Raw genomic sequence first — 27,293 nt, 5'->3', positions numbered from 1 at the left:
TTACTCTTGGGTGCTTGGTGCCCTAGGGCTTGTACCTCTTGGGTGCCTTGGCGCCCTAGATGGCTGGTGGTGTCGCGGAGCCCAATCATTGTGGTGGAAAGCTCTGGGACAACATTCGAGGTCTCCAATTAATTAACTTGTGGGTATTGCCCCGAGCAATTTGTACGAGTTCCAGTGACCGCCCCCAAGGGTTGTCAAAGTGTACGGGTTCGGTGACCGCCCCAAGGGTTGCCAAAGTCTACGGATTCAAGACCGCCCCCAAGGGTTTCCATTTGTACAGGTTCGGTGACCGCCCTCAAGGGTCCCTTAGTGGAATCACGGCATCTTGCATTGTGCGAGGGCGTGAGGAGATTACGGTGACCCTAGTGGCTTCTTGGGGAGCATTGTGCCTCCACACCGCTTCAAACGGAGATTTGCATCCGCAAGGGTGTGAACTTCGGGATACATCTGCGTGCCTCAGTTATCTCTTACCCGAGCCCTCTACTTATGCACTTTACTTGATAGCCATAGTATGACATGTTATATATCTTGCTATCACTAAGTTGTTTATTTTGCTTAGTGTAAGTTGTTGGTGCACATAGGTGATCCTAGTCGATTTAGATTTTGTGCTTGACAAATTAAATGCTAGTTTTATTCCGCATTTGTTCAAGCCTAAACCGCAATTATTTTAAAGCGCCTATTCACCCCCCCCCTCTAGACAACATCCATGATCTTTCAATTGTTATCAGAGCCTCGTCTCTCAGTGTTAGGATTAATCGCCTAGAGAGTAAAGATGTCGACTAGAGCATTAGGATTCTCTGACCCTCTTAGTTTCAATGGCACAAATTTTGATGTTTGGGTTATTCGCATGCTTAATATCTTTAGGGTCATGGACCCAAATTTAGAGCGAATTGTAGATATGGGTTTTTGTCCTCCAAAAGATCCTCAAAGATTATCTATAGAGGATGAGAAAAACTCTTATCTCAATGCTCAAGCCTCTAATGTGTTTTTTGATGCTTTGAGCAATGTAGTTATTTTTCAACTCATGCCGTTTCGGGATTCTCATGAGTTGTGGACAAAGCTTCAAGATAAATATGGTGTGTCCAAGTTTTGTGAGGATGATTGTTCTCCCTCCACCTCCAGTCGTGTTGTCTTCTCAAATTCTTCTACTTCACCTACATGCGTATTTCCTCAAGGTAATGATATGGTGAGTGGTGGTATTCATTGCAATGATGATAGTGGTCTTATTATTGATGATCCTACATCACTATCTTATTGCAATGCTTCATCTTTGGACTTTAACACTTCGAGCACTCCAAATGTTTCACATTCTTGTGTTGATATTCCTTGCATATCATGTGTAAATTGCTTGACTAAATCTCATGATGATATGCTTGCTATGTCTTGTTACCATGATAAAATTGCCACTATGTCCTCGAGTTGTTGTGCTAACAATGTAGAGGAAACCCAACACCCCATGGAACAAGATGTGGTCTTGAATGGTGTCTCAAGGGATCCCACATCATCATATGTTGTTTCTCACTTTTTCCTTATGGCTAAGGCTTCAAAGGTATCTTCCACTTTGAATCCCAATATATCTTGTGATGATGATAAGAATGGTGATGATGTTGATAGCAATGACGGGGATGATAATGTTGCTTCCTTAAAAATTAAGGGGAAAATGATTTTCAATGCTCTTCAAAAAAATATAATTGCTCGTTCCAACTTCATGGAAATCATGTCTATTTCCATTGAGGGCAAGAAATACATTGAGGAGTTGGAATCTCATCTCGAGGAGCATGAGGTCACCATTGATAAAATGGAAGATCATGAGCGTGACTACGCCAATGAGATCCCGGACCTCTCTCAAGCTCTTGATCTTGAACAAACCACCAAAGAATCTCTTGAGGAGACTTTTGCTCTAGAACTATCTAGAATAAAGGAATCCTGTGATAGATCCCTTGATGTGGACAATGATTTCAAAACTAAAAATGATAAGCTTGAAGTTGCACATGCCAAACTACTTGAGGATTTTGAGCACCTCAAAAATGGCTCAAGGGTCATTAAGAGTTAGCTCATCGGACTCACCGAGTCTCATGCACAACTTAAAGCTTCATATTTAAAAGAGCTTGCCAAGTTGCCTTCTCCTCTTGTTGTTAATGATGATACTTGTGCTACTAACTCTATCTCTTGTGAAGTATCCATTTTGAAGGAGAATGTTGAGCTAAGGTATCAACTTGAGTTGCTATCTAGAAATTATGGGAAATTGGAAGAAAGTCATGTAAAGCTCACAAGATATCATGATGATCTTCTAGTATTCCATAATGTGCTAAAGATAGCTCATGAGGCTATGATTACTAAGGTAATTGGAAGAAAGTCATGTAAATCTCACAAGCTCTGATGATGATCTTATAGTATCCCATAATGTGCTAAAGATAGCTCATGAGGCTATGATTACTAAGGTAACACCTAGTGAGCCTCATGTGGATACTAGCACTACTAACTGTCAAAATGCTATCTTGCCATGTGTTAGTCCTCGTAATTCATCTACTCACAATGTTGCTACATATTGACCTTTTCTTAGGTAGCGAGAGCAAGAGCCCTTCCCACCGCCGTGCGCTACTCCGGCGTCGGTGTCCACCGCGTGTCTGTGTTCCCAGTTCATGCCACTCCGACCATCCCGGCCACCCAGTCCTCTTCCACCGCTGCTTCCTTGCGCGACCATGGCTGCCAGCCCCAGATCCGTTTCCTCCCTGTTCAGGCCAGAGGGGGAGAGGCCGGTTTTCTCTGGGTTGGGGATCTCGGAGGGCTCGGCCGAGTCTGACCTCCAGCCGGCGGTGGAGTCTGCGCCACGCCTGGAGCCCCCTGCTGCGGGCTGGGAGCGGCCACCCCCCACCAAGAAGGAGCTCTGGCATCTCCGCCATGGCCAGGGTGACCGGGCGGGGGCTTCTTCAGCCAGGCGGGGCGAGCCGTCGCCGCCGCCGGTGGAGATGATCCCAGAGATGCGAGATAAGTGCTTCAGGTGCCTTGAGAAGGGCCACTTCCGGCGCGACTGCACCAACCAGGAGGTCTGCATCAGGTGTGGCTGGCCCGGCCATGGATCCCATGACTGCAAGCGACCTAGGAGCCCCTCTTCGGCTGATGAGCTCCGGCGCGAAGTGATTGCCAAGGTGGCTCGCCACTCTTCCCCGCGGGCCAGTCCTGACCGCCCGGTGGCTCGGGCTCCCCTCCCACCTTCGCCGTTGCCCCCCCCTCCCTGTGCTCTGCTAGCGAGATGGCATGGCCACGGCTCCCCCCCCCCGCCCCCCGCGCGGCTCCAGGTCGCGCTAGACGCGGAGGACGGCGCGTCGAAGATTTGTGTAGTGCGGCGCTCGCAGTACATGGAGGACTTGGAGCATCGGCTACGCTTCGCAATGGTTGCCTATGTTGGGGGTGCTCAGAGGAGCCTCTCGCCACAGAGGGTGCTGGAGATCCTGGCGGGGATGCTCGACATCGCGGCGGATCACGTTTCGGTGCACCCCTACCGGCCGGAGGATTTCATGGTGGTTTTTGCTACGGCGGAGCTTAGGAATAGGGTGGCGTCGTGCCCAGCGGTGGAATGGGAGGGAGACAGGCTGTTCGTCAAGTCATGGAACTGGCAGTCGCAGGTGGTCTTCTCGACCATGGGTTTCAAGGTTTGGATCGTCATGGAGGGGATACCGCCACACGCGTGGGATCGGGCGATGGTAGAGAAGTTGCTGGGTACGGCGTGCAATGTGGACTCGGTCGCGCCAGAGTCAAGTTCCAGAGCTTATCTGTCAGCCTTCAAGCTCATGGCGTGGACTACGAACCCGGAGGAGATCCCGATGTTGCGCTATCTTGTCATCCCAGAGCCAGGTTCCGGGATCCCGCCCCCATTGTTGCAATACAAGATCCTCATCCATGTCGATGCGGTGGCTGATTTCAGAGAGGCTAGGGATTCGTGGTTCTCGTGAAGCTCCTCCGACAGTGGACAGAGTGGTTTGCCAGGTTCACCGGATGATTTCCATGATGGCGGTGGTGGCACAAGGCCTCAGCAACGGGTTTGGCAGTTTGGTGTTAGGGATGTGCACGGCCGCGGGCAGGGCCAGGCCTCCCGCGGCGGCGGCAGTGGCGGCCATGCTGCTGGGATGGCCATCATGGGGTCGGATTGGTGCCTACCCCCCATGGACCCCGCCCCAATCATTCTGCATGGTGGGCCACCGGGAAGGCTTCAGGATAGGGTTGCAGTCAGGCAATTTAACTGTCTTTCGGGTCAACAGGCACATGGGGATTCGAGCGGGAAGGTTCTCGAGCCAGGTTTGAACATGGATGGCGCGGACAGGGGCGGACAAGTGGCTTTGGCGGACGGGCGCGAATTGGCCGCTGGGCCATAGCGGGAGGAGATCATGCAGCAGCATGTGGAGATGACCGTTGAGCCAGCTGTGCGGCTGCAGCGCCTGGTCCAGCCCTCAGATCAGGCGAGGTGAGAGGTGATTGGTGCGCAAAACCCGAGAGATACCATGGGTGCCCCACGGGCGAACGACAAGGTGGGCGCTGAAGATCCCAAGGAGCAGGGGAGGCTGGACCAACTAGAGCAGGGGAAGCTGGACTCACCAGGTGGCTTGGCCACGGGTTTGGAGCCCGGGGACAGGAGTCAGCAGGGGCCCAGGAGGTGGGGCCTGCTGGGAATCCAAACCCAGACAGGGAGACGTGAATCGAGGTGGGACCTGTCGATGGATCGCATGCAGCGCTGGCTAGTGGTGGGACCGATGATGGGACCGGTGATGGAAATCATGTGCATGTGCCATGCACGGGAACATGCACGTCCGATGTTGCACGGGACATCCTGGTGACTAGAGCCACGGTGGATATGGACAGAAATGTGCCGCTCTTGGTGTAGCAGGTCGCCTCCGCTGATCAACGGGAAGAGCATGGGGAAGGAGACACCACGGCTTGCATTGAGTTGTGCCTGATGGACGCGCAGACGTGCAACGAGACGGATGGCATGACAGCCCAAGAGGTTCAAGCCTACGACAAGCTAAAGAGCTTCTACTCTAACATCATCAAGCGGCTAGCCCCACCCCTGCTGAGAGAAGTGCATGCATCGCAGCTTCGCCCCGAGGCTGAACCTTTCACGCCCAAGAGAACCACGAGATCCTCAAAGAGGATGACTGGCCCCAAAAGATCAAAGGATGGCCCTATGGAAAATGCGCTGCTCCACACTTTAGGCATGGTGCCGGAGGACTTGACGGTGGATGATGGCGTGGTCCATGAGCTTAAGGCACTCTTTGACTCGCCTCTATGGGAGAAACACATCTGGATCATTGCAGCGCTTTTTGGCAAGACTGTCCCTTCGGCGGAAGAATTGGAGGCGAGCAACTCGGTGATGATCACGATCAACTAAGCAGTTGGCCAGGGAGTTGGGGACTGATCTTTGCATGGATCTACACCCCCATGTGTTGTTCTGGAATGTTCGAGGACTGAACAATCTGGCAAAGCGCAAGGCTGTGAGAGAGTTCGTTAGCTCGGTGAAGCCTAACTTGATTTGCCTCCAAGAAACTAAAATGTGTGTAATTGACCAGTTCATTGTTATGCAATGCCTAGGGCCATCTTTTGATGGTTTTGCTTACTTGCCGGCTGACAAGACGAGGGGTGGCATCCTCCTTGCGTGGGATAGCTCGGTGCTATCGGTAGATAATTTCTAGTACAATGCAAACTTTATCACGGGCTTGGTGCACACGAGGGTTGGTGAGCTGTGGTGGATCTCGGTGGTTTACGGACCACAAAGTGATGAGCTAAAATGTCAATTCTTGGAGGATCTTGGCATGAGGCGTACTATCTGTCCGGGTCCGTGGATGGTGCTGGGAGACTTCAACATGATACTTCGCGCAGCGGAGAAAAGCAACAATAATCTTAATAGGGAGATGATGAACATGTTTTGACAATTCGTGGATGACCAAGAGCTGAAGGAGATGTACATGCATGGACAAAAGTTCACGTGGTCTAACGAGCGGGAGGAGCCGACCCCGACCAAGATTGACAAAACTTTGATCTTGGTGGACTGGGAACGGGAGTACCCGGATTACTTGTTGTGGGCTCTATCGACGGGGGTATCGGACCACGCTCCCTTGGACTTGTCAACTAGTGCGAGTTTCTGTCCTAAGAGGAGGTTCCGCTTTGAGCTATTCTGGACTAAGATGGATGGTTTTGAGGAGGCCATGAAGGAAGCATGGATATGCGACCCAGGAAGTGGACCCATGCAACGCCCTGCTACGTAACACTGCTAGCTACCTACAGGCGTGGGGGCAGCGCAGATTGGGAAACATGAAGCTAATGATGAAGGTGGCCACCTGGGTTATCCACACACTCGATATTGCCCAAGAGCAGAGGGGTTTATAAAGGGACGAAGCTTGGCTTAGACGCATGCTCAAGCACTCGCTCATGGGGTTAGCTGCGCTGGAAAGGACCATTGATTGTTAGAGGTCGAGGATGAACTGGATTAAGGAGGGAGACGCGAACACTAAGCTCTTTCAGGCAGTGGCGAATGGACGTCGGTCCAAGAACTTCATCCCGCATATCAAGAGAGGTCCCGAGATTATCACTGACAAGGAGCGGATGGTGGATACCTTTGCGGAAGTGTACGAGCAGTTGTTGGCCACATAACATACTAGAGAGCATACTTTGGACCATTGCTGAGGAAATCGTTAACAGGTAGCTGCTCGGTCGGCTGGTGAGTAGGGGATTAATAGGCTAATAGGCAAGTTAATCGGCCATTTAATCAATTAATCGGACGATTTAACGGGTAATCGGCTACTCGGGGACCCTGTGAGTAGGGATTAATCAGCAAGTTAACTGGTTAATCAGATGAATTCTTGAACAGGGCTTTGGACCTAAACTTCCTGGATATGGATCCTAGCGATATTAACATGCTTGAAGCGATCATCACTGAAGAGGAGGTATGGCAGATCATTAAGGAGATGCCCACTGATCGTGCACCAGGGCCAGATGGCTTCAATGGGCATTCTATCAGTGAGCGTGGCAGATCATCAAGAATGATGTTATGTCCATGATGATGAAGCTATTCGTTGGAGATGGGAGAGGGTTTGCAAAGCTAAATAAGGCGCACATCATTCTTATCCCAAAGAAATCTGACGCGGAGGAAATAGGAAGTTACAGGCCGATTAACCTAATTCATAGCATACCCAAGCTCTTTGCTAAGGTGCTGGCAAACCGCCTGCGGAATCAAATGCACGACATCGTGGCTATGAACCAGTCCACCTTCATCAAAGGCAGGCATCTACATGACAATTTCCTGCTGGTTCGTCAAGTGGCAAGGAAGATTCATGCTAGAAAGGTGGCTGGTGTATTCCTGAAGCTGGACATCTTGAGAGCTTTTGACTTGCTCTCGTGGCCGTTCCTCTTTGAAATCATGAGATCCAAGGGTTTCGGCCGAAGATGGATGAATTGGATGATGACACTGTTACACTCGGGAAGCACAAAGGTTGTGGTTAATGGAGTGCCTGGAAAAAGTTTTCCTCATGCATGTGGCTTGCGGCAAGGAAACCCAATTTCCCCGATGCTTTTTGTCATTGCCATGGACGCTCTGACGGCGCTGATCAATAAATCTACAGAGATGGGCGTGCTCAGCTCTTATACGGGTATCTCGGTGATGCAAAGGTTCTCGGTTATGCCGATGATGTGGCGCTCTTCATCAAGCCATCCATTCAGGACCAGTCGGCAGTGTGTGAAATGTTGGCAGTTTTTGGGGAAGCATCAAGGCTAAGGATTAACTATCGCAAGTCTTTGGCGATCGTGATCAGGGGTGATGGATAGGACAAAGCCCGGGTGGCCCAAATCCGGCAATGTGGCCTTGCGGAATTTCCATGTAAATACCTGGAATTACAACTCACAATTCGGAGCCTGACCAGGGCCGACTGAATGCCCATGCTGGACCAGGTCCACAAATTCGTGCCGGCCTGGCAGAGAGGCCTCATTCAGAGACCAAGACAACTTATCTTTGTGCAGTCCGTCGTCGCGGCTAGGCCGGTGCACCACTTGATGCTCGCGGACGCGCCGGACTGGGTGTTTGAAGAGATGAACAAATGGATGAGATTGTTCTTCTGGCCAGGCAAAGAGAAAATGAATGGAGGGCAATGTCTAGTGGCTTGGGATAAAGTTTGTATGCCAAAGAAACTTGGAGGGTTGGGAATCAGAAGCCTGAAGACGCAAGCCCTGGCTCTCCGAGTGAGGTGGGAGTGGTTGAGGAGAACGGACCCACGACGGCCATGGCAAGGGCTACCTATGATCGAGGACTCGAATGATTGGGTTATTTTTGATACGATGGTCAGTATCACGGTTGGGAAAGGAGATGGGGTCCTGTTTTGGAGGGACAAATGGATACATGGGTTTGGCATTATTGATATTGCACCGTTGCTGCTCTCCACAGTGCAAACGAGAGTCATCAATAGTCGTACCGTGCAACAAGCTCTCACGGAGGAGAGATGGAAGGAGGACTACAATATCACCGCCTCATTTACTGCCCAGATCTAGTGCATGCACCTCTGCCAGGCTATCACCACGGTGCAAAGAGACCATACTGAGCCAGACAAGTTATCGTGGTCGGCGTCCGCTACGCAAAGCTACTCGGCCAGGTTGGTCTACGATCACCTTTGCTCAAACATCCCGAGATCCCCGACAGTTGCTTGCACCTGGAGAAGCTGTGCACTACTAAAATGTAAACTGTTCATCTGGCTCGCTTTGCAGTACAGGGTGTGGACCTCAGACAGAGGGGCTCGGCACGGGCTTTAGGAACATCTGTCACCATGTTTCACGTGCTTGCAGGCTGAGGACAATGTGGACCATATCCTGGCCAGGTGCACTTTTGCATAGGAAGTGTGGCATCGGATACTTGACCTGTTCAGAATCCATGTCCAAGGTATGACAAGCAATGACACTTTCTCCTTTTGGTGGCTGAGGGAGAGGAAGAGGTTCGGGGGAGCATAGGAGAGGCTTTGACACATTGGTGAGTGCGGTGGCCTGGACCCTCTGGAAGCAAAGAAACGCCAGGGTTTTCAACAGACTAGATCAACAAAGGCCGGCGAGTCTCATCCCTAACCTTGTTCTTGATGAGATCGCTGAGTGGCGCTCGACGGGGCTAGGAGTAGGAGGTCTTCAGAGATTTGTGAGGAGTTAGGCTAGCTTGTGTGGAGTTGGTTGTGTTGTGTTCCCCCATCACTGTTTGTTCGCATCAGGGACGGGATTCTTGTAAATAACGCTCTTTCTTCTATAAATGTATGGTACGCCATTGGCGTACTCTTGAAAAAAACAATGTTGCTACATCTTGTGATGAATTGCTTTTCTTGCCTTGTTGCTCTATCGATGAAGCTTATACTTCCTCTAGTACTTGTGTTGATACTAACCATGTAGAGGAAATCAAAGAGCTCAAGGCAAGTCACTTCTTTGAAGAAATACTTGGAAAAGAGTAATGAAGGAAAGTCTACACTCAACAATATCTTGAGTGTGCAAAAATCCCCCAATGACAAAGGTGGACTTGGATTCAAATCCAACAATAAGAAGAAGTCCAAGATCAATAAGAAGGGCCAAGAACAAGTCGAGAATTCAGCCAAGATTATTTGCTTCAAGTGCAAAATTGAAAGGCGTCATGTAAGATCTTTCCCATTAAATAAGAAGGCCATTAGTGACAAGCAACAAGGGAAGCAGCTAGTTTTATTCTGCATTTGTTCAAGCCTAAACTGTAACTATTTTAAAGCACCTATTCACCCCCCTCTAGGCGACATCCATGATCTTTCAGTTGGTAATCAACCTTCTTACTCGAGGATGAGCAAGGTTTAAGCGTGGGGAGGTTGATGGATATATATTATGTCCCATTGAACCAAATAGTTGACCATTATGGATGTTTACCAGTTTTTGCACTTATCCTTGTGAGCATTGCACATTTAGTATTTTAGTTGGTTTTTATTAGCTATCTTTGTTTTCTTGTGTCTACAGTTTTTTGGAGAAATCTAGGACCGAACACGATGAAAGGACCAAGGATGGGATTGTTAGAGAATTAGCTAGGGGTCAGACATACCCATTTCAAAAGTCGGAAAAAGCATTTTTCCAAATTTCTACAAATCAATATCAAATAGCAGAAATGGATAGGCGTCGATCATACGAATCCAACGAACCCAAGAACGTCAAATTCTGAGTTCGTATGAAGATTTGATGGTTTTTTACCGGAGGAGTGCACACGAAAAGACAGCGTTCCGAATGACCGTGTGTGGTCGTTTCGCGGTCGTTTGATATGCACACAGCTCCGAAAGTTGCCCTTCCAGATGGGATTCTTCACTGGTTTCGTCCCCGTTCGATCCTACGGGAGCCTTGGCTCATAAAGAAGAGGTTAGGAGAGGATTTGGCTCATCTTTAGCCCTTGGATGAAGCCCATCAAGAAAGGAGGCTATGGAGGCTCCCTATATATGTCTCCGTCAACCCTAGCTGCCACAAACCTGATGCCATTCATCTCCAACACATCCATCTCCACCTCCATTGCTTCTCCAAGACCACCTCCATAGAGAAGATAAGGGTCAAGCCAAGAGGAAGAAGAAGGGGAGCCTCCACCGCAAGCACCGGCCTTCAAGCCGGTGCGGTCTTCATCACCGGCGCCGCCGCCATCACCATCTCCATCGCGGACGCTGTTGCCATCACCATCACCACCATGCTCCTCTCTTCCACGGCTCCATGTCATCTTGTAACTTGCCTTCTCCCTCTCCTATGTTTGAGTAGTTGTATTAGTTCTTGAGGAATTGGACGAACCCTTACATGATTTGTACTGTGTTGAATAAAGCGATCCAATATTCTCTTTATATGTATTGTGTTGATTGTCTCATGGTGTTGTGAAGAGCGCTCGCGCAGCATTAGCCCCTTGTGGACTTGAGGCAAGTCATATTGGTGAGAAGGGTATTTGTGGAGGGTAGGTAGTGATAGGACTTATTCTCACTTCCTCCCGGATCATTGCAATAGGGATTAGTGGAGAACCCTAGAACTTAAGGCCGTGACCACGAGGAGTTCACTCCCCTTAATCATAATTGTGATAACCAGAGTGGGGAAGCATGATGGTGGCACGAGTGTACGCGGTAACCTTAGTGGGGATGCGTACTTTATTGGCTCCGTCTGGTGCAAGGGGGCAACCCTTTCCCCCCTTGTGTGGTGCCCCTCCTCTCCCCTCCAACCTATATATACTAGTCAATGTGCACGTGCGATCCACGCTAATTTGGAAGTATATTAAGTGCATGCGGATATTAAGTAGGATATTATTTGCGTGTTATTATGTGATTAGCACTATATTTGGCATGAAATTAACTACATGCTAAACGTGTTGAGCGCTCGACATTGAAGCAGTCTAGACCATTGGATTGACATGATTTTATGGCCAAGGTTAATTGGATCTGCCCCTTTGGGTCTTTTTATATTGGTATAGATATAGACTAGAGGCTTTTGCACCTTTGAGACACGTGAATTTTGGATCCTCCTCTAGTTCTCTAGTTCCAGTTCTAGTTGGTTCTAGTTGATCAATTAGAGCTTGACCTAGATCCTCTAATCCTTATAATTAGATGCCCGGTGTGGTTCTAATCTCCTCCATCTAATTTTCCAGCGATGATTAACTCTGGATGGCGAAGCACTCCGAATCGTGAAGACCGTACGCTTGCAACTCATAGAGAGGCTGTGTTTTCGGTCATCCGTTCGAGGGGTTGTTCGTGGGCGGTTCATGGGAGCATTCATCTATGGTTCTAGGGACTCCAAGTACGATCTACACCGACTCGTCTTCTTTTGCTGCAACTCAGAGTCGGTAATGATTGAATTTAAACCATTGGTGCAGCTTCACATTGTTCCTGGGTGATCGTAGGGCGATTTTTTTCTACTACATTTCCCAACAATATTTATAGGTCTAGAAGCATGTTGTCTTTCATATTTATCAATTTTAGTTCATCCATGTTGAAGCTTTGATTGATTTGGTTATTTTGGCCAATTGGATGCTACAAGAATTCCTAGGAAGCCTCCCTAGCTTGATTCTTGTCCCAATTCTATTTCTTGCTTGATCACAAAATTTGAAACAAGTTTCTTTTGATCCCTCCGGATGAGGAGCATTCAGAGCATTTGATCTGATATGAGTGTGCCTATTAAAAGCTTTTTATCGAAACCACCAAACACAGTTCTCTCGGTCTTTTTGATGTGACAAATTGATCTATTTTTTGTTCTTCCAAATAGTCGATCGAATTACACTTGGATCCACCGAGAAAATCTTCAAATAGAAAAATATACAACCCGGAGCGTCCGAGTGAAATTTAGTCGGAGCGTCCAAATAGTACATGAGTATTTATATCGTGGATCTAAGTCGTTTTCGAGGAATTCTTGCCAAAAAAACAACTCGGAGACACCATCATGCCTCTGCCTCGTGCGCCCCTAGCGATCATCCTTGTGCACCCATGACCCGCGCCCCCTGGATTTGCCCATCGCCGTCGGAAATCAACCCCACCATCCTCGTCGTAGTTCTGCACCACCGAGTTGAGGTGCATACATAACCCTTGGCACATCCATGTTTGATTCAGCACTAAGTTACTACAACAAATTCATCCCGCATTGGATTAAATTCCAATCTAGTAATTCTAGGTTTTGAGCAATTCTGTTAGGGTTAGGTTTTTCCAATGCATGTTTCAAAGCGTCCAATCAGTAATCACTCTGAGCTTCCGAACAAGTCTGGCCAACTCTCTATAGTGGCCTTGGAAATTTTGAAACATGCGTGTTTAGTGACTCTGATATAAGTAGTTGTAGCTTCCAAGTCTGCCTTGGAGACACCGAGCCCCTACTTCAGTTATTCTAGTGTGGCACGCCCTTTGTTGTTTCCTCGAAAATCACAAACTAACCATCTCGCAAATTCCACATGTTCACAACCAAAACCTACTTCTAAATTTTGAACTCAATTGTTATTGAAACTTTTGCACTTTTTGATCCTCCTCTTTTCTATTCTTTTCTTACTACTTCACATGGTCGGCATGTCTGGCTCAGAAGATTCTCAGGGAGTACTTTCCGATTCCGAAATTAATTTGGAACAAGGGGCGGATCCCTCCTCCTCTTCTTTCTCAGATGATGTACAAGGTGCCAGCATGGATGATTTGGCCCCCAGCAGCTAATAGAACCGCTTGTGAGCATAAGAGGTCATGTGGATATGACCCATACATTCAGCTGCTTATCATCTCTGAAAGTTGGAACATAAGTATTCCCGTTGGATTGTAAACATGAGCTAACCAAGGTAGATCTTGAAGACCGTTGTCGGAGTAAATAGCCATGGGTAGCCTAGCCGGCTTCCCCTGGCACTTCTGAAAAAGTTACGAGCCCGCCCGGCTCTCAAGAATCCAAGACATGGGGCCGCCTTCCCCTAGCCGGCTGCGATCAAGGCCGGCTTTCGGAAGGTGGTCCGACTTTAACCCTCATGAGAGGGCCGACTCCAAGAAGCCAGCTGTGAGAAGGCCGACTCCTTCGAGCCGGCTCCCCGTAAAGCAGTCAAGACCGTACCCACAAAGTTTGCACCCACCTAACGACGGTGCGACGGGGCGTGGCTAGAGAAGAGCCTGCCACCCCCGAATCCCGGGGCACGCCTGGCACAGTGCGCCGTACGAGGTAGGCATGACCCGTCTGGCGCAGCACTGTTGCCATGTTGACCCTGGCGTCACCCACGACGGGCCGCCAGCGTGGCCCACAGGCGGTGGGCCCCTTAGAACAGAGAGACGGCCGAAGGCGGCCACGCTTCCAACTAGCCGGCCCAAGACGGAGCCGGCTCCCCGCAGCCGGCTCGCCGCCTCCCTCGAAGAGGACGCCCCATTAAGGAGACAAGACGCGGTAAGGCTACAGCGATCGTCCGACAGGCGGCGGTACTGTAGACGCGCTTACCACGACGAAGCTCACGTCAGCAAGATGAAGCCACAGTGACCAAGGAGTTGGCAGCCGGCGGGACCCACCAGTCGGCGGGCCCCAGCAGCCGGCGCAGAAGCCGGCGAGCGCAGTCACAGACGGCTGGGCCCCGTGCCCAGCCGGATTACCATTGTACCCCCGGGGGGTAGGCCTATATAAACCCCCCGGAGCACCCATGCAAAGGGTTGGACCCCCTGCTAGTTCTAGACACCATACAAGGAGAAGAAGCAGGATAGCCGTGCCCTTTCTTCGTCCTCCCGCCAAAACAGCTCAAGGAGCGTTGTGTATCTACTCGATTCATCTAGTGAACATGCGGAGACCCCGCAGAGCAGCAGTAGGGGTGTTATCTCCTCGGAGAGCCCCGAAGCTGGGTAAGATCCGCCGGCGTGCATGTCTTCGCCTCATCCCGCTTCCAGGCACCGGCGATGTCTTACTGGTTCCCACAAAGATAAGCCACCCGTTGGCATATGTCGCACCCACCACCCGACATTTGGCGCCCACCGTGGGGCCAGGCGCACCGTCGTCCGGAGACCTGTTCTGGACGGGAACCCTTTTCCTCCCCGGCGAGCGTAGCCAGCCCGGCACGCCCGATGGCGCTTGCCACGACGCGCTGCAAGGCGTCACCAGCATCTGCGCGGCAAGCGGCCTCGCCGATCTCCCCGACGAGACCTTCTCCTCCGACGAGCTCGCCTCCGATGCGGGCACTGACCGCCTCGCCAACCTTCTCGGCCAGCTCCATGTCTCCAGCGAGCCCGCTGCGGACCTGGAGTCGGCTGGCTCCACCGACCCGATGCCTGTCGACTCTGACACGGCCTCCTACGATGCCTTCCCCACCAACGTTGCGATCTACAACGACCCGCTTCCTCGAGCCGACGGCCAAGATGCTGTCACCGCCGAAGTGATGGTTGTCGGCCACAGCGGCCCGGCCGACGAGAGCGCCCGCGACGCCTCGCGCGCGGTGGCCCACGACTTGTCCGCTCCTCTCCCGGCCGACGCCAACGACGAAGCACTGGAAGCACGCCGCCTCGCTCTCCTCGCAGAGGGCCGGAGGCTAGCCTCCGTAAGACGCCTCACTGAGGCCTACCGGCGCGAGGCTGACCGCGCCGCCTTCGGCACGCCGGCCCCGGGCGGGCCAAGCCGGGCCGGCCTTGTCAAGCAACGCAGCGCCGTCATCGCCGACACGCTGGGAGTCGATCGCCCGGTCTATGCCACTCCGCTCGAGAACTTGCGTGCCGCCTAGGCGGCCGTAGATGAGCTGGACGGCCTGGAGGCCGAAGACCTTCCCCACATGACCCGGTGCATCCAGCAATTGATTGACGCCGCCGCGCAGCGGCACAAAGCCGACGCTCGCGCGGAAAGCCTTCCCCCGCGCCGAGAGCACGGCTCGACGTCCCGGACGCCGACTATGAGCAATACCCGCGCGCGACGCGAGAAGGAGCCGGCTACCAGCCGCAGCCGGACCCGGATCTCCATCGAGCGGGACGCGGACGGTCATCCCCGAGCCATGGAGTGGCGGGGCGACCCGCCTCCGCCTCCGCCCCGTGGAGCGAGATATCCCGCCTCACCGCTAGTGGCGCACCCGACTCTCAGCGGCCAGCTGGGCCGCCGCGAAGGAATCGGCGAGAACGACGCCCGTCATCGGCTCGACCGCCTGGCGCGATCCCTGGCATTGGAAGAAGAAGACGATGTCGGCCCGCCTTGCTTTGGCCCCCGCATCCGCGACGAGCCCTTTCCCAAAGGGTTCTCGCTCCCAAGAGACACGCCCAAGTACAACGGCTCCGTGAAGCCGGAAGATTGGTTGATCGACTACTCCACCGCAGTTAGCATAGCCAACGGCAATCGGCGCATCGCCGTGAAATACGTGCCCCTCATGCTGCAGGGCACGGCGCGGACCTGGCTCAACAGCCTCAAGCCGCGTAGCATCAACAGCTGGCTAGACTTCACAGAAGCCTTCATCCGCAACTTCACCAGCACCTACAAGCGGGCTCCCAAGCCCAGACAGCTCTCCTTGTGCGTACAAGGCCCCGCCGAGTCCACTCGCGATTACCTCACGCGTTGGGCCGAGCTCCGCAACTCCTGTGAAGGGGTGCACGAGGTGCAAGCGATAGAGTACTTCACAGCCGGATGCCGAGAAGGCACCCTCCTCAAGCACAAGCTCCTTTGCGACGAGCCGGCTACCCTCGACGAGCTTCTGGACATAGCGGACAAGTACGCCACCGCCGACTCCTCGATGAAGACCGAGCTTCGGGTATACGCGTCCGGAAAGGTGCTCAACCCGGCGCCCAAGACGTCGGCTGGAGAACCCGGCCGACACCCCAACTCGAACGACAACAAGTGCAAGGTCCCCGCGCTGCCTCCCGCTAGCCGGCAGGTGGCCACGGTCGAAGATGCGCCGCCTGAAGAACGACCGGCGCCCAAGAAGCCCAAGGGCGGCAGGCCGGCTTGGCAGCCCGCCTTCTCCTACGAGCAAACCCTCGACGCCCCTTGCAAGTTCCACAGTGGCGCGAAGCCGTCCAACCACACGACCCGGAAGTGCAACTGGCTCACCCAAATCTCTAAGGGCGAGGGGCTCTTGCCACCTCCGCCCGCCGGCCCGCCGCCTCCGCCGCCTCCGGCCGCTCGGCCCGCAGTCGGAGCCGTGCATGACGAGTTTCCTGATGAGCAAGCAACCTTCATCGTCTTTACAAGCCAGCCCGAAGACCGGCGCAGCAAACGCCGAGAGCACCAGGAAGTCAGCGTGGTCGCTGCCAACCCCGTTGAACACATGCATTGGTCAGAAAAGCCCATCAGCTGGAGCCGGGCCGACCATCCGGAGGTGATGCCGTCTCCCGGCTCTTATGCTTTGGTCCTGGAAGCCACCCTTGCGATGGACAGACGCGCCGCCGGCTTCTCCCGTGTGCTGATAGACGGCGGGAGCAGCATCAACATCCTGTATCGCGACACCCTGGAGAAGTTGAACGTCAAGACAAAACAGCTCACGCCCACTCAGACAATGTTCCACGGCATCGTACCCGGCCTGTCCTGCGCCCCCATTGGCAAAATCAAGATTGATGTACTTTTTGGGGACAAGGAGCATTTCCGCCGGGAAGCGATCTGGTTTGAAGTAGTGGACCTGGAGAGCCCTTACCATGCATTGCTGGGCCGACCTACTTTGGCCAAGTTCATGGCAGTTCCCCACTATGCCTACCTCAATATGAAGATACCAAGCACCAAAGGCGTCATCACCGTAGCTGGTGACTACAAGAAGTCCTCCGAGTGCGCAGCGGCCAGCAGCCGGCTGGCCGAGTCCCTTGTGATTGCTGAAGAGAAGAAGATGCTGGACCGAGTCGTGGCCATAGCCGGCAAGCAGTCGGCCGTGCCCCCCGACTCCAAGGAGCATGATGCTCAAGGATCTTTCCAGCCGGCCAAGGAGACGAAGAAGATACCTCTTGACCCCGAGCGTCCAGAGAGGTTTGCCGTCATCGGGGCAAACCTGAACAGCAAATAGGAAGGCGAGCTCGCCGATTTCCTCCGTGAGAATCGGGATATCTTCGCGTGGTCCCCCAAGGACATGCCGGGTGTTCCGAGGAAATTCGCCGAGCACAAACTACATGTTCGAGAAGACGCAAAGCCAGTCAGATAACCCCTTCGCCGACTGTCGGAGGAGAAACGCAGGATTGTAGGGGAGGAGATAGCCCGGCTCTTGGCGGACGGCTTTATCATGGAAGTTTTCTTTCCAGAGTGGCTCGCCAACCCGGTCCTTGTGCTAAAGAAGAATAACAAGTGGCGCATGTGTATAGACTACACAAGTCTCAACAAGGCTTGCCCCAAAGATCCTTTTGCCCTGCCAAGGATAGACCAAGTGATAGACTCCACAGCCGGATGCGAGCTGTTGAGTTTTTTGGATGCTTACTCCGGATATCACCAGATAAAGCTAGAACCGGATGACCGCCTGAAGACCGCCTTCATCACGCCGTTCGGAGCCTTCTGCTACCTGACTATGACATTCGGCTTGAGAAATGCCGGTGCCCCCTTTCAGCGTTGCATGCAGAAGTGCCTCCTCAAGCAGCTCGGCAGGAATGCCCACGTTTACGTGGACGACATCGTGGTGAAGACGGAGAAGCGTGGCACCTTGCTGGAAGACCTCAAGGAAACATTTGAGAACCTGCGCCGGTTCCAAATCAAGCTCAACCCCGAGAAATGCGTGTTCGGGGTGCCAGCCGGCCAGCTCCTGGGCTTCCTGGTCTCCGAACGTGGCATCGAATGCAACCCGGCGAAGATCAAGGCCATCGAGAGAATGGCGATCCCTACCAAGCTTCGAGACATTTAGAAGTTCACCGGGTGCTTGGCCTCCTTGAACCGCTTCATGAGCCGGCTCGGAGAGAAAGCCCTCCCCCTCTACCGCCTCATGAAGAAGAGCACTCACTTCGAGTGGAACGACCAGGCCGACCAAGCTTTCCACGAGTTGAAGAAGATGCTGGCCACGCCGCCTGTCCTCGCGGCGCCGACCGAGAAAGAGCCCATGCTCCTTTACATCGCTGCAACCAGCCGGGTGGTCAGCACCGTCATCATAGTCCAGCGCCCGGAAGAAGGCCGAGCCCAGCCGGTCCAGAGGCCGGTGTACTATTTGAGCGAGGTGCTGTCCGCCTCGAAGCAAAACTACCCGCACTACCAAAAGATGTGTTACGGCGTGTACTTCACCGCCAAGAACCTGAAGCCCTACTTTCAAGAGCATCCCGTCACGATCGTATGCACTGCCCCGCTAGCCGAGATCATAGGCAGCCGGGATGCATCCGGCCGAGTCGCGAAATGGGCAATCAAGCTAGCCCCGTACACGATCTTCTACCAACCCCGCACCGCCATCAAGTCCCAAGCACTGGCCGACTTCCTCGTCGACTGGGCCGAGACCCAGTACCTGTCGCCGGCTCCCGACTCCACCCATTGGCGCATGCACTTCGACGGGTCCAAGATGCGCACCGGCTTGGGAGCCGGCATCGTCCTTACCTCTCCCAAAGGCGACAAGCTCAGATACACGCTACAAATCCACTTCGCCGCCTCCAACAATGTGGCCGAGTACGAGGCGCTCATACATGGGCTCCGGCTTGCCAAAGAGCTTAGCATTCGCCGGATCCTATGTTATGGCGACTCGGACCTGGTAGTCCAGCAGTCATCCGGCGACTGGGACGCCAAGGACGCGAATATGGCGAGCTACCGTTTCCTGGTCCAACAACTCAGCGGATACTTTGAAGGATGCGAGTTCCTCCACGTACCTCGAGCCGACAACGAGCCAGCCGATGCCCTGGCTCGAATAGGCTCCACTCGGCAAGCAATTCCAACCGGCGTCGCTCTACAACGCCTCCTCAAGCCGTCCATCAAGCCGTCTCCGGAATCCGATTCCATCTTCGTGCCGCCTGACCCCGATGCGGCCAGGTCCGGCTCAAAGAATCAAGTAGCAGACCCCAGGACCCCCGTAGCCGGCTCCGGAACTTCGGCAGCCGGCTCGGGGACTTCGGCAGCCGGCTCGGGGACTGCGGTAGCCGGCTCGGGGACTTCGGCAGCCGGCTCGAGGACTGCGGTAGCCGGCCCGGGGACTTCGGCAGCCGGCTCGGGGACTGCGGTAGCCGGCCCGGGGACTGCACCAGCACTACAGCCGGCGGCTGACTCCAGCACCTCACCGCCCAGCCCGCCCACCCTGGTGGCAGTAGCCACTTTGGCAGTAGAAGAAGTCGCGGCTCCGTCATGGGCTCAGTCCATCCTCAACTTCCTAATAAACCAAGACCTGCCGGCTGACGAAACAGAAGCAAGACAAGTCCAGCGTCGAGCCGGAGCATACACAATCGTCAACAGAGAACTACTCAAGCGCAGTGCCACCGGAGTCCTCCAGCGATGCGTCGAGCAAGAGAAGGGCATTGCAATCCTTGCAGACATTCACCAAGGAGAATGCGGCCACCATGCGGCCTCAAGATCACTTGTCGCCAAAGCCTTCCACCATGGTTTCTTCTGGCCGACTGCTTTGGACGACGCCAAAGAATTAGTCAAGCATTGCAAGGGATGCCAGCTCTTCAGCTCCAAGCAACACATGCCGGCTTCGGCACTCAAGACCATTCCCCTCACTTGGCCCTTTGCTGTTTGGGGACTGGACATGGTGGGCCCATTCAAGACGGCGCGCGGCGGCATGACGCATTTGCTCGTCGCCGTGGACAAATTCACCAAGTGGGTTGAGGCAAAGCCGATCAAGAAGCTGAATGGGCCGACTGCCGTGACGTTCATCACGGACATAACAACTCGGTACGGCGTGCCGCACAGCATCATCACCGACAATGGCACGAATTTCGCCAAAGGAGCCTTGGCACGTTTCTGCGCAGCCCAAGGTATCCGGCTGGACCTAGCATCCGTCGCCCACCCGCAGTCAAACGGCCAGGTCGAGCGAGCCAACGGCCTCATCCTCTCCGGCATCAAGCCCCGACTGGTTGTACCTCTGGAGCGCTCAGCCGGCTGTTGGCTCAATGAGCTGCCGGCTGTCCTCTGGAGTCTGCGCGCGCACTACACCAAACAAGTCAACCGGCTTCACCCCTTTCTTCCTTGTGTATGGTGCCGAGGCGGTCATCCCAACTGACATCGAATTCGACTCGCCTCGAGTAACCATGTACACGGAAGCGGAGGCCAAGGAAGCACGAGAAGACGGCGTCGACCTGCTGGAAGAAAGCCGGCTGTTAGCCCTCAGCCGGTCTGCAATTTACCAGCAGGGTTTGCGCCGCTACCACAGCCGGAAGGTCAGGCCAAGATCTTTCCAGGAGGGCGACCTTGTGCTCCGGCTGATTCAGCGAACAGCCGGCCAGCACAAGCTCTCAGCCCCATGGGAAGGCCCTTTCGTCATCAGCAGAGCTCTAGGCAACGACTCCTACTACCTGATCGACGCACAGAAGCCGAAGGCACGCAAGAGAGACGACTCCGGCAAGGAGTCGGAACGGCCATGGAACGCCAACCTCCTTCGAAGATTTTACAGTTGAAAGGCAGTATGTATCATGCTAACTTTTGTATTAAGTACAAGACAATAGGCTCCCCGAGGAGGGCTCGGGGACTGCCATCCCTTATTTATGAATGAAAAGTATCATGCTTATGACCTTGTCGTATCATTTACTTATTCCGTCCGGCACCGAGTTCGACTAGTCGGCTCGGGGACTGGCCGACTGAAGTTATGTTAGAAGTCCTACCCGCAGTCAGACAAGTAGTGTGCCGACTCTCAAGCCTTCTCTTGCCAAAGTCGCAGTTCGAAGAACCGGCTGTCCGGCTGGCAAGAGTTAAAGGTAGGAACGACCGCCCACACGAAAAACGGCTAGGGACTAATGGACTAACATAACAAAAGCCGGTTTTTCCCCACACCGCCGACTGGCTACCAGAGTAGCCGGCCGGCCGGTTTCCATTCACTTTACTTTAAATCCAAGAAAGCTCAAGTACTTGCCTCCCCAAAGAGGGAAGGCGGCAAAGGAAAAAGCCTAAGGATAAACAAGCATACGCGAATGGAAACCAAGCATGCACATGATAATATTTACATAAAAAGACCTCCAAGAGGCCAGCATTCAACATAGTTTGAATACACCCCCAGTGGGTGGAACTGTGAAACTTAACAAAAGATTGTTCAAAGACAACAAAGCAGGAAAGATAAAGACGGCAGGTCAAGCTGGCGGAGCGGCCGACTGGTTGGCGGAGACGGTCGCGCCGGCTGAAGGAGCGGCCGGCTGACGAACTTCGGCTTGGTCGCCGCCTCCCGCAGAGGGCGTGCTTCCACGCGCCTCGTTGCTGGAGGCATGGTCGGCCTGAGGTCGGCTGGTTGTTCCACCAGCCGGCTCGACGTCTCCGCCGTCGTCGTCCTCATCTTCTTCGCCCTCGTTGCTGGAGGCGATCTCCTCCGCCGAGTCCTCGCCCACCGCCGGGTTCAGCCCGAACCACTCCTCCGGCTGCGCGACACCGTCATCATCGATTTCAGGTGCGAAAACGCTGATGTTGGTGCACTCGGCGATCGTTGAAGCCCGCTGGGCGATAGCCGGCCTCACTGCCTCCAGCTCCGCGTCGGCCTCCATCCGCCAAGTGCGCAACTGGTCTAGGCTCAGCCCTTGGTACCAAGCCCGGACGAATTCCAACGCCCGCCCGGCTCCGAGGCGGGCCGCTGACGCTTTCCAAGCCTCGAAGCGACCAACTGCAACTTCCAGCCAGTCGGCAGTTTGGCTCGGAGTGTGGGGGGTCGTCTCGCCGGGCCAGAGGGCGGCCAGCACTTGCGCCCCGGCATGTTGGAGCCGGCGAAGCATCCGATGAGCCGGCTGCAACCGTGCCTAGACAGCCAGAAGCTACTCCTCAAGGGTCCGGTTTGCATCCGGCGCGATGTCGGCCCCCGCTTGCCGGCGCGCCTCGCGATGGGCCTCAATGCTTTGGGCGGCGAAGGCGGAGTAGCCTGGGAAGTAATCTGCAAGAAACAACAAGCAAGAGCTCGAGATAAGTCAAAAAACCCAAGCGGCAAGTGGCAGGAGAGGGCCGAGAAAGGCAGCTTACCGTCGATCAAGTCCTCGATCCGGCCGAAGCCTTCGTCCAGGCCTCGCCGGGTCTCAGACCAGGTCGCCGCCGCCATCTCATATTCCGCCATCAAGGCATCTTCGCTTTCCCGCGCCGCCTGCAGGGCCGTTTTGTGGCTTTCCTCTTGGTCGGCTAGCTTCTTGGCCAGGCGATCCCGTTCCTGGACCAAGGCAGTGCACTCGGCCTCTTTGGCGTAAAGGGCGGCCTTCGCTTCGCCAAGCTCCTTCCGCAAGTCGGCGTTGGCCCCTGAAGGCCGAGAAAAAGAAAGATCAATAAGAAAAGAGTCGTCAAGAAAGATTCGACCCGACTGCGCAGCAGTCGGCCCGAATCTCGGGGACTACACCCAGTGGGTGCGCTGACGCGCCCCCACAGGAGACAAACCAAACCAAGTACTTACTTCGGCTGTCGGCCAGGTCGTCGGTCCGCCCGCTCAACTCTCGAGCCTGGGAGTCGAAGGCGGCAGCGCGAAGGTTGTGGTATTCCTGAAAGTTTAGAAAGAAAGCAAAGTAAGGTGGCCGTCGAGAAAGATCCGACCCGACTGCGCAGCAGTCGGCCCGAATCTCGGGGACTACACCTAGTGGGTGCGCTGACGCGCCCCCATGGAAGAAATCAAGAAAGCAAAGCAGCCAAGAGAGAAGGACTCACCCGGACAGTGGTTCGCGTTGACAAGAACTCTTGGTTGAGCTGTTGCAGCAGGGCGGCTTGAGCTCGTAGCCGGCTCCGGACCCCTTGAGCCGCCGCATCCAGCTCGCCGGTCCCCCCGCTGGAAGTCCACTCGGACACGGCGGTGCTGGCCGCCTCCAGATCTCCAGTCGGCTGGCCTGCGCCCGCGGCTCGGCGCAACTCCGGCGGAGCGGCGCCTCCTCCAGCACGCCGGCCCGGCACCAGCTGCACTTTGAGGCCGGCCCTGCTCTCCGGCTCACCTCCGGCCGGCTCTTCTGGCGCCGCTGATGATTGACCGCCTTGGCCCGCTCCGGTTGGCGCCACAGGCGGCGCTCTCCCGGCCAAGGCCACGGGGTCCTCCTCCCTCTCCAACAGCGGCGGGTCTTGGATGATCTCCTCCGCCAAGGGCAAAGGGGTGTCGGGGGCCACGGCTCGGAGAGGAACGGCGAGCAGCGGAGGCTGTCTGCGCGAGCTTTCCGCCTCCGTCTCTGTGGGAGCCGCCTCCCTCTGGGCCTTGGCTACCGCTTCGGCCTGCCCCTCTGCTGCCTGGGCGGCCGCCTTCTCCGTCGCCTCGCGCTCCTCCCGCGCTTCGCGGGCGTTCCGCTCTATGGCCTCCCTAAGATCGGCGCGGGGGTCCACGCGGCGGGAGCTCGAGGACCCTCCAGTCGGCCCCACGACGGAGCCGCCCGGGCCCCGCTCAAGGGAAAGCGGCGCCCTGTCCAGCAAGCGAGGAAAAGTTAAGAAGAAATTCGAAGAAAAGAGAACAACCACGACGAGACTTACGCCGAGACGGCCTGGGGCTGTTTCACAGCCTTGCGGAAGCGGGCCGCCTTCGTGGCCGCCTCATCCCGCTTTGTCGCCACGGCGGAAGGCTTGGACTTCTTCGGCCGACTGCCGAAGAGGCCTAGAGCGGCCCGGCGCTTCTGCGCGCCGCCGGCAGCCGGCGCGACAGACGAGCCCGCGCCCTGTTGGTCGGCCGCCAGCTGGCGACGCGGAGCGACTTCGGCTTCGAAATCGTCCGGCCAGTCCTCGAAGCTCGCGGTGAACTTTGAGCCTCCGGGCTCGGCGCTGTCCCCCACGACGGCGTCTTCCATGGCAGCCGCCCCCAAGTCCGGGTCGTCAACATCATCCACCGTGCGGTCGGGGCGTATTGGCGTTCGATCCCTGCCACCCCGGTCGGCGGCGCAAGAAGAGGGTTCTGCTCAGAAAACCGAATGGTCAGAAGCCGGCTGACGACAGAAAAGAAGATAAAGACAGAAACTTACCACGGGTGGAGGATTTGCGCGAGAATACGGCGCCTTGCCGTATTGCCAGTCCCCGCTGAGCTTGCAGTTGGCAATGTAGTTGACCATGAGCGCCACCTCCGCGTGGGGCATCTCCCATGTGCTCAGCCAGCTTGGGTCGAAGCGGCCGCTCATCTGACACATCATATGGGGCCGGCTCTGGAGAGGAAGGATCCGGCGCTCCACGAAGGCGGCCACCAAGTCGGCCCCGCGCAAGCCTTCCGACTGAATCAGCACCCGAAGCCGGGAGATGGCGGCGTTCCCGGCCGGAGACAACGACCGGGATCGGAAGCTCCACGAGGGCTGCCTCCCAGCCGGCGGGCCGGCTACGTAAGCCGGCAGGTTAATGTAGTCTTCTCGCTCGGCGACGTTCTTCACATAGAAATAAGATCTCTGCCAGACCTTTACCGACTGGATCAGGGGGATGGGCAGGAACGGATTGTTTTCACTCGCCCTCCTCATGGCGATGAAGGCCCCGCAGGGGGCGGGCACGCCGGCGACGACTGTGCCGAGCTTGCTCTGGAAGAACTCTCCCCAGAGCTCCAGCGTGGGGAGCAGCCCCAAGAAGCCTTCGCAGAGGGAGACGAAGGCCGACAGCAGCATCACCGCATTGGGCGTGAGGTGATGCGGCTGGAGGTTGTAGAAGTCGAGGAAGGAACGCAGAAACCCGCTCGCCGGGAGGCCGAAGCCGCGCAGGCAGTGCGAGCGGAAGACGACCCGCTCGCCCTCCTCCGGCGCCGGCGAGATCTCCCTCTCGGGCGCCAAGCGGACCTGTACGCGGTCGGCGCCGGGCAGGCGCCGGGTCTGGCAAAGGAACTCCACGTGATCTTCATGGACGTTGGAGCCATCCCAGGAGCTTGACAACGCCATGGGAGCGAGGTGGCGTGGAGACGCGACGGCGTTGAGACGGGAGGCTGCGGCGGCAGCAAGAGGAAGAAGACGAGAGTTAGGAGGGACGGAGTGGGAGGGAGCGCGGGAACCTCTGTCGCTCCCCCTCTTCCCCCTACTTATAGGCTCACGTGGCGGAGCCGAGGAGGCGTGGCGTGGGGAAGCGTGGGGGTCGATCGTGCCCACTTCCCACGCCCCGCGATTATCGACCCTTAATGACGAGACGAAAACTGCCTTGAGAAGGCGAGCGGCCCTGTGGGCCAGGGGAGATCCGCGCCCGGACCGAGGCTTGCGAGTGGCGGGCCCGGGCCTGCGGCGGCGTCCCATCGCATGCGTGCGCTCGCAGGATCCTGCCGCCACGTGGCCGCGAGAGGGCCCGTGGTCAGCACGCAGGTCCTCTCTCCTCCCGCCTACGCGGGGTTATCTGAAGTCGGCGTACGCCCGCGAGGCCGGCTCCTCAGGATAGGAAGCTGACCAAGCTTCTCGTCCCCACTGCTCACCTCGGAGCTCGATCAGCTTCGGGGACTACTGTCGGAGTAAATAGCCATGGGTAGCCTAGCCGGCTTCCCCTGGCACTTCTGAAAAAGTTACGAGCCCGCCCGGCTCTCAAGAATCCAAGACATGGGGCCGCCTTCCCCTAGCCGGCTGCGATCAAGGCCGGCTTTCGGAAGGTGGTCCGACTTTAACCCTCATGAGAGGGCCGACTCCAAGAAGCCGGCTGTGAGAAGGCCGACTCCTTCGAGCCGGCTCCCGGTAAAGCAGTCAAGACCGTACCCACAAAGTTTGCACCCACCTAACGACGGTGCGACGGGGCGTGGCTACAGAAGAGCCTGCCACCCCCAAATCCCGGGGCACGCCTGGCACAGTGCGCCGTACGAGGTAGGCATGACCCGTCCGGCGCAGCACTGTTGCCATGTTGACCCTGGCGTCACCCACGACGGGCCGCCAGCGTGGCCCACAGGCGGTGGGCCCCTTAGAACAGAGAGACGGCCGAAGGCGGCCACGCTTCCAACTAGCCGGCCCAAGACGGAGCCGGCTCCCCGCAGCCGGCTCGCCGCCTCCCTCGAAGAGGACGCCCCATTAAGGAGACAAGACGCGGTAAGGCTACAGCGATCGTCCGACAGGCGGCGGTACTGTAGACGCGCTTACCACGATGAAGCTCACGTCAGCAAGATGAAGCCACAGTGACCAAGGAGTTGGCAGCCGGCGGGACCCACCAGTCGGCGGGCCCCAGCAGCCGGCGCAGAAGCCGGCGAGCGCAGTCACAGACGGCTGGGCCCCGCGCCCAGCCGGATTACCATTGTACCCCCGGGGGGTAGGCCTATATAAACCCCCCGGAGCACCCATGCAAAGGGTTGGACCCCCTGCTAGTTCTAGACACCATACAAGGAGAAGAAGCAGGCTAGCCGTGCCCTTTCTTCCTCCTCCCCCCAAAACAGCTCAAGGAGCGTTGTGTATCTACTCGATTCATCTAGTGAACATGCGGAGACCCCGCAGAGCAGCAGTAGGGGTGTTATCTCCTTGGAGAGCCCCGAAGCTGGGTAAGATCCGCCGGCGTGCATGTCTTCGCCTCATCCCGCTTCCAGGCACCGGCGATGTCTTACTGGTTCCCACAAAGATAAGTCACCCGTTGGCATATGTCGCACCCACCACCCGACAACCGTACGGTGCAACTTGATCCCAATGACACCCAAGCAGATAGAGAAACTCGAAAAGTTGATGCCAAAGAAGTTGCTCCATGCAAAAGATTCTGCCACCCCCAGCTCATCTACCCAGCCTCCAGTTGTGGTCCGCAAGACACAAACTTGACAGCTCGGTTTCGTATTTTCAACTATTCGGAGGATCAAGATCGAGGCAGGGCTATCTAACCTCGCCAAGAACCAACACAACCTATCAAATGTAGTAGAGACATAAGTTCACAACATCAACACCATGATTGATCTTCTAGTTGTGGAAGTCAGAGAGGTA

At 55.5% G+C, this 27,293-nt stretch overlaps 1 pseudogene; it reads left to right on the top strand.

Annotated features, from left to right (window-relative positions):
- Positions 1-2,702: 2,702 nt before the first annotated feature.
- On the top strand, positions 2,703-4,373 carry LOC147978667 (uncharacterized; annotated as a pseudogene).
- The last annotated feature ends 22,920 nt before the right edge of the window (positions 4,374-27,293 follow it).

This window comes from Triticum urartu, chromosome 3A (genome assembly GCF_056163025.1).
Source record: "Triticum urartu cultivar PI428250 chromosome 3A, HENAU_Tu73, whole genome shotgun sequence".
Lineage (NCBI taxonomy): Eukaryota > Viridiplantae > Streptophyta > Magnoliopsida > Poales > Poaceae > Triticum > Triticum urartu.
The sequence above is the reverse complement of the archived record's forward strand: the minus strand, read 5'-3'. Positions and strand labels throughout refer to the sequence as shown.